Consider the following 11,230-nt stretch of genomic DNA (forward strand, 5'->3'; position numbering starts at 1 on the left):
GAAGCCACTGCCCCAGGGGTGAGAGGAATCTGTGCCAGTATCAACAGCTCCACTGCTCATCCCATGTGCCTCTCATTGAGGGTCCTTTCTGCAGAAGAAGACTCTGTGTGGTCACAGCCATGTATCTTCAGCTGAAAAACGCAACAGCAAAATGTTTTGCCCTGCCTTAAGAAGTTCAACAGGTAAAGATTTACAAATTTCTCTGGGTCTAGATACCCCTATCCAGACAAGGGTTTTCCATCTGTCCTGGAAAACCACCCTGTAGTGTATCACACACTCAAAGGGATCATGGTGCTTTAAAATTTCCTGTGGTTTCCTGGGAGCCTGGCCACCCCTATATCTCAAAATCTAGAATTAGAAGCTACTGTTGAAAATGGCAACAGTGCCATGAGGATTATGCTTTATTTACATGGAAAAAGAGCAGTTGAAAGAAAATACTAACTTTTAAGGATGGTTTTTCTATATACTGCATAAGGAATTATGTCTATTTTGAGCAGCAGCTTCCATGTGGCTTTAAGTACAGATATTTGCTCTGTGCAGTGATGTCTCCCTTGATACATGAAGTGCAGTGCTACATAAATCTTTCCAAGATGAGATTTAGCATATCCTCGCCAGGGCAGGAGAAGACAGCCGGGTCCTGCAGCCAGCTCTGCTGCTGGAAGGACTTTAGTTAGGTCAGCTCTAAAAGTCCTGTTTCATCAGCTCATCTTGCATAGTGCCTGTCTGTGACATGGCCCTGTGCAAGGTACGACTAAACAAGAACCTTCTTAAAAGCAGGTTAAAGGCACCAGCATTTAGCTTGCTCATGGCTTTTGCAGCATGGAAATACACAACACATGGAAATAGTCTCTTAGTGAACACAAAATGCTTGAAAGAGCCTTCTGAGAGACTTGGAAAAGCGTCAGTGGAGAGCTGGCCAAGGTGAATAAAAGCTGCTCAAACCGGATGGGGTGCCCATTCCCTCTGTAGGGAGACATGCTGGAACTGAAATTCCTCTTCATTCTCTGGGCAGTTCCCCTAGCCAGGACAGGGTGCAAGTTTCCAGGGGCAGTGTTGATTCAGAGCTGGACCAAGGGGCCTCTCACTTTGGCCCCACAACCCCTATACACAGCACTACTGTAGCTAAAGTTAGCATTTCCTGGCCCAAAATTCCCTGTGGGATATTGCTGGTGCTTGTTCATCATATTTCCCAAAAGCTGCACATTTTTAAGTCTCCAGTTTATTCCTGGACCACCCATTTTACGTGCATGAAGGCACTGAATTGTCCCTGCAGCCAGACTTGCTTGAATACAATTCCTACCCTTTCACCCTTCCTCACTTTCCTTCCCAAAACACAATGCCCACAAAAATCTACTTGGACTTTCAGAAACCCAAACCACAGCAGAGATATTGCTCACCATTAGCATGCCTAGAAACAAAGCAGAAATGTGCTAATGAAGACAGCAGAGATGTCTCTTGTTTAAGTAGCATTTTGGCTGACACATCCTTCACACCCCCCACAACTGCCCACTGAGGGGCCTGACGCTGCTTCTTATCCTATTCTTTATGTGCAAATACTCAAAAACTTGAAAACAAGAAGGGAGATATTGAGCTTTTCACTTTAAAAACCTGAAAATGCAAAGCTCTTTTTTTTTTTTTTTTAATTACTGATGAAAATGTGGAGGTTATATTTACAAAAAAAAAAACCCCAAATTACCAACAAACTCTCAATCAACCGTGTGTACTGTCAGAGCTGCATGAACCATTTTTATCCCGAGTGGGCTGGGTGTTTGCAGTTTGTAAGATCCCTGTCATTTTGCAGACACAATTAACTTCATAGCTGGATTGTTTTGCTTAACACTCAAGAACTCAATAAAACCATTATAGCTAAAAGCTCTTTGTAAGATGATGGAAATAGAAAGTTTGAGTTGGCATCATCTGGAAACTGAGGGCAAATGATGACATCATAGAGCATTGCAGGCAAAGGCTCCTCTCCCCTGGGGGCCCATGGAAATTACCCATCAGTATTGGGTACCAAGACCTGCAGTTCATCTGGAGTTTTATGAGCTTTGAAGATTAAGAGTGAATGAATTCATTGGACCAAATGTACTGGTGGTCTCTGCAACCATCAAAAACAGGTGGCAGCATTTCCTGTCCATTGAGTGCTGCTTTCAGCAAGGCCCACAGTGCAAGGAAGCCAGGCTCTTGGATTATTCAGTGCTAAAGAGAGAAAGAAAGATGTCAGCTTTTCCAAAAATACCCCATGTGGCTTCATTGCGTTCAGCTGGCTGGTGTTGTAGCCCACCAGCAACCGCCCTCTTGCCAGATGGCTCCTGCTCATCCAGGACTGAAGTTGAGCCATGGCTCCTGTCATGAGGTTTTGGGGACACATCAAATGCTGAGAGGTCTCAGTGGATACCTTTACCCCTACCTGTCCGCAGGAAGAGGTCACAGTGGGAGTGGGGGAGTGTCCCAACCCTCTCCCACATCCTGGCCAATCTGCACCTTCTTCACTGCATGGAGCACCCCACACATTCCCCTCCAGAGGCAGCAGCAGAAGCAAAGGAAAGTCATGTCCAAATACATTTCCAAACAAGCACCCATGGACCATTCTCTTCCCTGCAGCTCCCTGTTCTCATTCTAGTCTGATATAAACATTCACTGGGATCTTGCTTCAGCCAATTTTACTTCTCCACATAGCATTACCACAATTTCATCCCATGTTCTCCTGCCGGGGTTTGCTCTTTGGCCTGGGAGCCCTTTAGAAAAATAAAATACAAAATATCATATTTTGTATCCTGAAAAGGGATAGCTCTGGGACACAAGTGTTAAACCTGTGTGCACCAAGAGGTGCTTTACCATGTGAGCAATTTTAAAGGTACAGGTCCTCCACCAGTATTTTCCAGTCAGGTGATCAGTTCAGTCTATAATTCTTACACGGGCCTCTGCACCTGTTGAATGTGCAGAGAAAACCTGCTTAAAAATTAATAGGGTTCATCCCATCACCTTCTTCTCCAGCACTGCTCTGAGTGTGGAATTTCTCCTGCCTGGCAGCCATGTGCCAGGGACAGCAATTCAGGTCATCATCCTTGTCCATCCTCATGGATGGGTCCACAGCTGGCACCTCCAGCACAGTCTCTGCTCACTGACTCTGGCTGGGCCAGGCCAGGGGTAGCTGTGCTCTGGAGCTGTCACAGCCCACTGCTGTGTTTTGAAGAGGAGAACACTTTCATTTTTCAAAGAAAGCAGAAGGAATTATGCAGACTTTGTCATGTTTAAATAATAGACTTTTGAACACTACTTGGAGGTAATTCAGTGTTGTCTGAAGAGAGAAGCAATTTACATTTTCTTTGTTTGGTGTTTGTTTGGAGCAGGAAAAAACCCCATGAAATCTAAGTGACTGTATTACCACACCATGGCCTTTTATTTTTAATCATCTGCTTGAAGTCCAAAAAGCCCTTGTATTCTTCTATTCCCACTCCTGCCTTTCATTTCCAGCTACTTGTTATCTTCAAAGAGAAGTGCTTCTGCATAGAGAGAGGAAAAAAAAGATCATGAAAAAAAAAACCCCATATATTTATTTGAAAGCAATGTGGAGATTTTAAACATGTAACTAGATGTCTTGAAACAAAAGTTCAGCTTCAAGAGTCTCCATGCAAGAAAACCACATTTTGCTCCTTACAAAGTCAAAAAAGAAAGTGTTAACTAAAATCTGTAATATTTTCAATTGTATTTGCTTCAAGTTTAAGGGAGATTTATCATTAAGAGACTTGTTTGAGACCAGTTTGTGGAGACTATTTAAAAGGTCGGGATATTTTTACACCACTGTTAATCTGGAAAAAGACCATACTACATTGAAAATTGAGCTTCCCAAAATAGCACACCCACTGCTAACTCACCCTATACCTCATTGCTGCTCTTGTACCACCCCCTCCCTCCCCCCATTTTTTAAGGGTGTGGTTTTCTGGGAGAGCTGTCCCAGCCCAAAGGCCCCAAGGGGGCTGGGCTGTGCATGGGCACAGCCAGTGCCTGTCTGTGTCAGGCTGTGACAAGCTCCAAAACAAACCACCACAAAAAGGCAGGCTTGTCTGCTTGCCTACCGGCTGCTCTACGCCAGTCACCAGGAGTTTCCTGTGCAGGGCTACTCTGTTCTACAGCTTATCCTTGGCAGTGCAGGGCAGGCAGACAGGCTTTAGACCCAACAAAGAAATAAACCAAAAGCCAGGAAAAAAGAAAAAAAAAGAGTAATAGTGGGGAGATTTTTTTTTTTCCTATCATTAAAAAAGAAAAAAAGATGCCACAATGCTGCTGAGTTTTAGTAAGGTGTTTTCTTTCTTTTAATCTCCTTGATAAACATGTGGCTCCATAAATCTTGGCATCTTGGCACTCAGCATTCCTCTCTGCAGTCCTTTGTAACCAAAGAGGAGACACATTTATACACTGGCCGAGTGAGCCGTCTCCCTGCACTGAATTACCCCAGGACATACATTCAGTCGAAGGCACCAGCTGAATAAACCACTCGACTCACATTTGGCTGCCATCTCCAGATGAGCCAGGGAGGGCTGGTTGGGAAGGCAGCACCTTTCCCCTGCACCAGCACAGCCAGAAAGAGGAAGGGAATTCTGCTCCAGTGAAGGGCAGCAGGCTGTAGACGGACATGACGGGATTCAGCAGGATGCTGCAGGATGCTGTGGAGTGCCACAGGATGCAGCAGAACCTGGTGGAGTACAAGATGTGCTTGTGCCACAGATGCTGCTGTGGGCTCTCCAGGCGACTGGCAGGGACAGGATGTCACCCCTGCAGAGGCAGCTGCCATCATCCCTGTGTAAATTTCTGATGTGTGGATAAAAGCCCAGTGCAGGTGCAGAGGAGCTGGGCACGCAGACCTGTTTGAGCCAGCTCAGAGCACAGATGCCAGGTTCGCTCTCTTGTACAAAAACCTGAGGGGTTTGCAGGCAGGCCGAGATGAATGCGTTCATGTCCCAGGCATATTTCTTATCTCGCTGGAAAGGGCAGTGCAACTTGACATCTCATTTTGGCACCCAGCAATGCTGTATCTTGTATTTGCAGGCCAGAGCAAATTTCCTCAAGGCCCATGTAAGAATTATAGACTGAACTGATCATCTATCAGACCACCAGGATGGAGGCTCCCTGCTTGTTTCAGCCACTGGGCTGGGAGGAAAAACTGACTGATGACTCCCACTCAAACCATGAAATGAAATCCAGCAGGCACAGAGCAGCTCTCCTGACTCTCATGCCGCCTCCCACCTCATGGCCAAAAAGTCCCAACCACCTTTCCAGACAGAAATTCTCCTTTGGGAAGCACCCAACAGCAACAACAGCAACCCCTTCTTGTTTGCGCCACATGTGCTTGCTCCAAGAAGATAACAAGCTTGGTATCAAAGCTTCCATTGATTGTCAACTTGGGATGTGGCACAACTAAAAAAAGCAAAAAAGGCTGAACTAGACACATAGACTGACACTACTCTAAAAGTGAAGTTTTTATGCTCAGCATCCAGCCTCTTCATCTGTGGAGACACACACACACACACACACACACACACACACACACACACACACACTCTTTTTACACCCCTGTTCACAATTGTCCATCTCTTTCCATCAACCTGCTGAGCAGGAACATTGATTAAACAGTGAAGTTATAGTTAGCTGGGGAAAGCTTGATCTTTTTTTTTTCCTGTTACTCCACAAGCTACATTAACCTAGATTATTATTTTCCATAATTCATAGAAATGTGTATGATTTTTAAATTATTAAACTACATCACTTTAATTTGCTTTCTGTCAAGTTGATTGATTAATTTGGGCTTGTCTAGGAATGTCAGGTTTCCTTTTTATTTTATATTGGGTTTTGCATGGTAAAGTTTTGTCAATGGGGGACTACAAGAGTGGCTTCTGTTAGAAGGTGCCAGGGACTTCCCCTGTGTCCAATGAAGTCAGTGACATCCACTCCAATAAAGACCTGCTGCTGTCCAAGGCCGAGACCATTTGTGACAGTGGGATAACAGATTCAAGAATGGACAAAAAATCCCTGCTCAACAGCAGCTGAAACACAGCACTGAGCATATGTGAGCGCAACAGCCCTGCAGAAACTGAGGTCAGTGAAGCAGGATGGGGAGGAGGTGTTCTAGGCACTGGAGCCCCCCTGCCCCTGCAGCTGTGGCAAAGACCATGGAGAGGCGGCTGTGCCTCTGCAGCCAGGGAGGAGCTCAGGCCGGAGCAGGACACCCAAAGGAGGCTGTGATCCTGTGGGAAGCTCTCACGGGAGCAGGGCCCTGGCAGGACCTGTGATGTGGGTCCCCCACTGGGTCACAGGTCCTGCCAGCAAACTCAGTCCAGCTGCCCTGGGGTAACCTGCAGGACTGCACGCCATGGAAGGGAGCCAGACTGAAGCCGTTTGTGTGGGAAGGACTTGTGCTGGAGAAGTTCACGGAAGACTGAGGTTGAGCCTGGGAAGAAGAAAGAGGTGAGGGGAAAGTGTTTTAAAATTTGGGTTTGTTCCTCATTACCCTACTCTTATTTGGTTGATAATAAATTATAATAAATTTAAGTGATTTCCTCAAGCTAAGTCTGTTTTGCTTGTGATGGTAACTGGTGATTTCTCCCTGCCCTTATCCTGACCCAATTATTTTTTATGTTTTTCTCCCCTTTGTCCAGCTGAGGAGGAGAGTGATAGAGCAGCTTTGATGGGTACCTGGTATCCAGTCAGGATCAGCCCACCACATATTTATTAATCTACTCAGTAAAATACCATCAGGTTTTTCAAGTGCTTGTGTCCCTAAAAAATATCCAAAGAAAATAAATTAAGTACTTTTTCTTTACTTTGATTGCTGTAAGCTTCCTTTGATTTAGGAAGGTGCCAGCTGATTTCTGAGCATTTTTTAAATTATTATTTTCTAACTAAGGTACCTCTAGAGTTACTGGCCACAACAAACCCTGAGGTAGAGCCAGAACCCAGAACATGGCAGTGCATGACTACAAAGCATCCCACCCCAAATACTGCTTTTAAGCCTGGCCACTCCCTTGTTTTTCCACTTTTTATTTTTTGAGGGGCATGTATTCATACTCGATTATTGAAGGAAAACTTCTTCCTGAGGAGTGGATCCTTCCTCATGCTCTTAAAAAATGAGGACCCCATTTTATTCCCTCCTCTCACTGCAGGAAGCTGTAGTCTGAGCCTTGCTCCATGAGAAAATTCCCATCCTTCTGGGCAGCACTCTGCATATAACAAAGTCAAGGACCATTTTTGCATTCCCTCACCAGAGCTGCCATTAGTCTTATGAAGCTGTTATCCTCCTAGGCAATGTCACTGTTAGGAATACCATGGCAGCATAAAAAAAAAGGCCCAGCAGAGCCTGATTCAGAGTAGATTAAAGAGGGATTTTGCTATCAGAAATTTTGGCAAGAAGGGTTTTTCAAAGTATGGTCACTTATGGCAGTCGGATCATCTGACAAAAGATAAAGGATTTAGGGGGATTGAGCTGATGCACTGCCCCTCCTTATGTCCAGGTTTCTCTATTTCCTTCAGCTACTGACTGAAAAGGATCCTTTGTGCCAATAAAAATCCCTTTATTAGCTTTTGTGCTTACTTGAAGTTCTGAAAATGCTGCCTGGGGTATTTAGATCACAACTACATCATGCAGCTGGGGAAGTCTGTGGGAAACACTCTATTTTACTGATTTTTTTTTTTTTTTTTTTTTTTAAGGAATGGCTGTGACAGTACAGCCAAGAATTCTGCTTGCTAGGAGGGTGAGATGTGCTCAGACCAGGGCTGTGAGAGTGAGGCTGCAAAGCCACCATGGGCCATAACATCAGAGGAGCTTCACAGCATTAGAAGGGAATGATCAGTGTCTGAGGCCACCCTGGGCAGATGCAGATTACAGGATGCCAAGACTCCCACATCCAGACTGAAAAGTCTCTTTCCTTTCCTCCCCTTCTCATGAAGTGCCTCAAAAAAAAAACCCACAAACAAACAAAAAAGAAAACACAAAAACCAACCAACCAAACAAACAAAAAAAACCAGAAAAAAACCCCCACCACAATCTACACAATCTGAGCATCAGGGCTGCTGAAAGGGCAGGGGATGCACCAGGCTGTGACGTGCAAAAGCATGACCCATATGAGGAAACCTGGGAGGGTCTCTGCTCCACACCTGAGGGGAAATCCTGCAAGAACTGATCTGCAAGAACAAGTCCTGCAGTGACCAACAAGAACTACTTGTCTTGGGGGAAGTTATGGCCAGTGGTGAGAAACTTGCTGGATCTCTGGGCTTCACCCAGGTTGCTCCTGCCCTGGAGATTTGGGCTGTGTCTTGGCAAAGTCAGCTTCTGAGGAGACCAACAGTGGCATAAGAATTTTTCTGTGTAATACTTGCCCAGAAACTGAAGGCAGTATTTTCCCTTTTCACCTTCCCTAAACCCCATGCCCTCCCAATCTCTCCTTGGGAAAATATCTCCAACAGGGCTTTAATGTATTTTCTTTCCTGGGAATCACTTTCTTCTTGCTGGCAAAAGGTGGGAAAACAGAGCTGCTCTTACTGAGAGTGAGAGATTTTTAAACCCCAAAACACCACCGTGGGGATGTTTCAGCAGCTGTGTCTGAACACAGGGCTAATGTGCTCCCCAGAGCCCTCTGAGAATGTCACTATTTCAGCTCAGTCCATGAGAGTGTGCAGGATGAGGCCAGAAGCCAAACACCAAGCAGAAATCCTGCAGCTTAACCAAGAAACAAAACTCTGCTTTCTGTGGAGCAGCACCTCACTGCCCCAAAATGAACAGGAATTCATGGCAGGAATTGTCCTGGGTTTCTCTTCATGAAATAGTACAGACAGGCCTATAGAACCATTTATTCTTGAGGTTAGCAACAGAAGCACTCCTACACTTTAATTTGTGCTAAGAAAGCAGATTTTTTCTGGTTGAAGTTTTGGACTGAGCCCATCACTGAGATGTGAGGAGGCAGAGCTGAACCTGTACTGCTGCTATCAGTGGTAGCACACAGCAGCTGCCCTGAGGTGACTGCCCTGCCCTGAAGTGGCTGGAGTGCCTGTGCAATGCCAAACCACACAAGCCATGTGTTATTTACATTAACCAGCAGCACAATCTCCACTCCTGCATGCAGTGCCAGGCAGAGATTGGCTCCACACCTTCAGGTTTCTTTCCTGCTTGTCCAAAATGCATCCATCCTGTGCAGTATTTCCTGGAGCAGAACTTGCTTTTGCTTCTCAACCCTGCTCAAAAAGCTGCTAAGGGGAGGACAGTAGAAAACCTCTGTATTCCCTTTTTCCCTTTTAGCATTAAGTAGAACGCAAAAAAGAAAACAGATTAAATAACATGCCTTTCAGGGCATATGTTGCATAATACTATAGAGAGCACAAGCTTTTAAAGCAAATCTCTCCACTAAAATTAAAACAAACTGCTCTAAATAGCATTTTCTAGGCTCAGCAGGGGCAGGGGGATGCCAATTTCCATGCTACTCTTCTACAGCTTGTTAGCAGGCATTGAGAAACATATGCACTTTCCTTAAAAAATGCAGTTAGGCAGTTATTATCCAGCCTGCAAATTATTTGGCAACCTGTGCACTTGCATCACCATGGCAAGGATATTCTGCACCCTCTTGCGTGCAGGTGTACAGAAAAGAAAAAAATCAGAGTTTTATCTTTTTTTTTTTTTTTTTCCCTGCTCTCAGCACCTGGCCCTTGGCCCAAGGTACAGATGGGGAGGTTGGTGCAGAAGCTGCATGTCTGTGGTGCATGTAGTTATATGTCAGTGGGGCTTGTTTTCATCCCTGCAGGGGCAATAATATAAAAAGCTGCATCAAGACTGAGATGAGATAAGAAACTGCAGAGGGTCTGGAGTCTTACTGAGGCAGATGGGACATTAGCAGTTGGAAATGACATGGGGTTTTTCCAAGATCCACATGTTCCAACGAGATTTTTGCAAACCATGCACATCTTTCAGAAGAACACTTCCCCCCCAAAAAATAAAAATTAGGTCCTTAAAAGTTTACAGTGTTAAAGCAATTCAATTCTTTAATTTGAAACGTTTATGGTAACAGAAATCCAAGTACAAGTATCCCAAGGAGAGAAGAAAATCATAATTAATTAATGTTATTTTAAAAAAACAACCTGAATTTAAGGCTCAATAACATCTTTATATCCCTGTGTCTTGCAACTTAGCAGGACATGAAGCAAATACTATGCCTGTCTTTCTTTGCCTTCTATCCCTTGGCCAGAAAACACTAAAGAAAAGCTGAAGGACTTTCAGAGGTAGCCCAGTACCCTTAGCATCAGCATTTCTCTAACTTCTCCCTCAGTTTGAGAGCAAATAAAGCCCAATCCTAGACAGAGTAATTTTCATTTCAGTCGTCTTCCAGCAGAGACCACGTGTGATTTCAAAGAACAATAGTGATCCATATATATTTTGATAACAAAAGTATGCACTATGTTTGCCCAACTAAAGCACTTTTGAAATCTCACTGCTATAAATTGTATTTTGACTGCATGGAGAGACACAGGTTTTCCACATTTAACTACTGGATTTTAACCCAGAGGAGAATTTTATTCTATATCAATCCTTTAATACTTTTATCTAAATTTTAGCTCAGCATGGAGCATAATCATAGCAACCATCTAGTTACTTGGTGGAGCTGGTAAACTGGAAGAAACACACAAAAGGAAGGAGAAGAAAGGAGATGAGCCTAGAGAGGTACAGGAGCTGCCAGCTGCATTCTGAATCCACAAACTTTCACTGGTAAAGGGTAAAAAGCAGAGTACTGGATTTCAGGGACAAAAATATGACTGAGAGATTTGATTCTTGATCTTTGAGGCTGCAAATCTTGGAAAGATGTAAAGATGATTGCCTTTAGCAACGAGCAGCAGAAAGCTTTCATGTAAAAGTATAGCAGGAATTCCTTTTGGTACCTGTTTGGTTTGTAGGCATAATTCATAGGCTTTTTACATGTTTAAAATGAAAATACTTGCTCTAAAAATAATTTAAACTGGACCTGAATATCATCTGGTGCTCTGGGGACCATCCAGACTTCCCCAACCTGCCTTGTTTGCAGACCAAGCGCAATTAGATAGATTTTCATTCACTTCATTAAGGTGGAGAAGGCAGCCCTCTGTTGAGGGGATGAGTGCTGTTGGTCAGCACAGTGGTTCTCAGCCCTAAGTTCCCTGCATGGCTGCAAATGTCCTGCCTCCAAGACACTGCTGGCTGGACCTCCTGGCTAAG

Source organism: Taeniopygia guttata, chromosome 1 (genome assembly GCF_048771995.1).
Source record: "Taeniopygia guttata chromosome 1, bTaeGut7.mat, whole genome shotgun sequence".
NCBI classification, from domain to species: Eukaryota; Metazoa; Chordata; class Aves; order Passeriformes; family Estrildidae; genus Taeniopygia; species Taeniopygia guttata.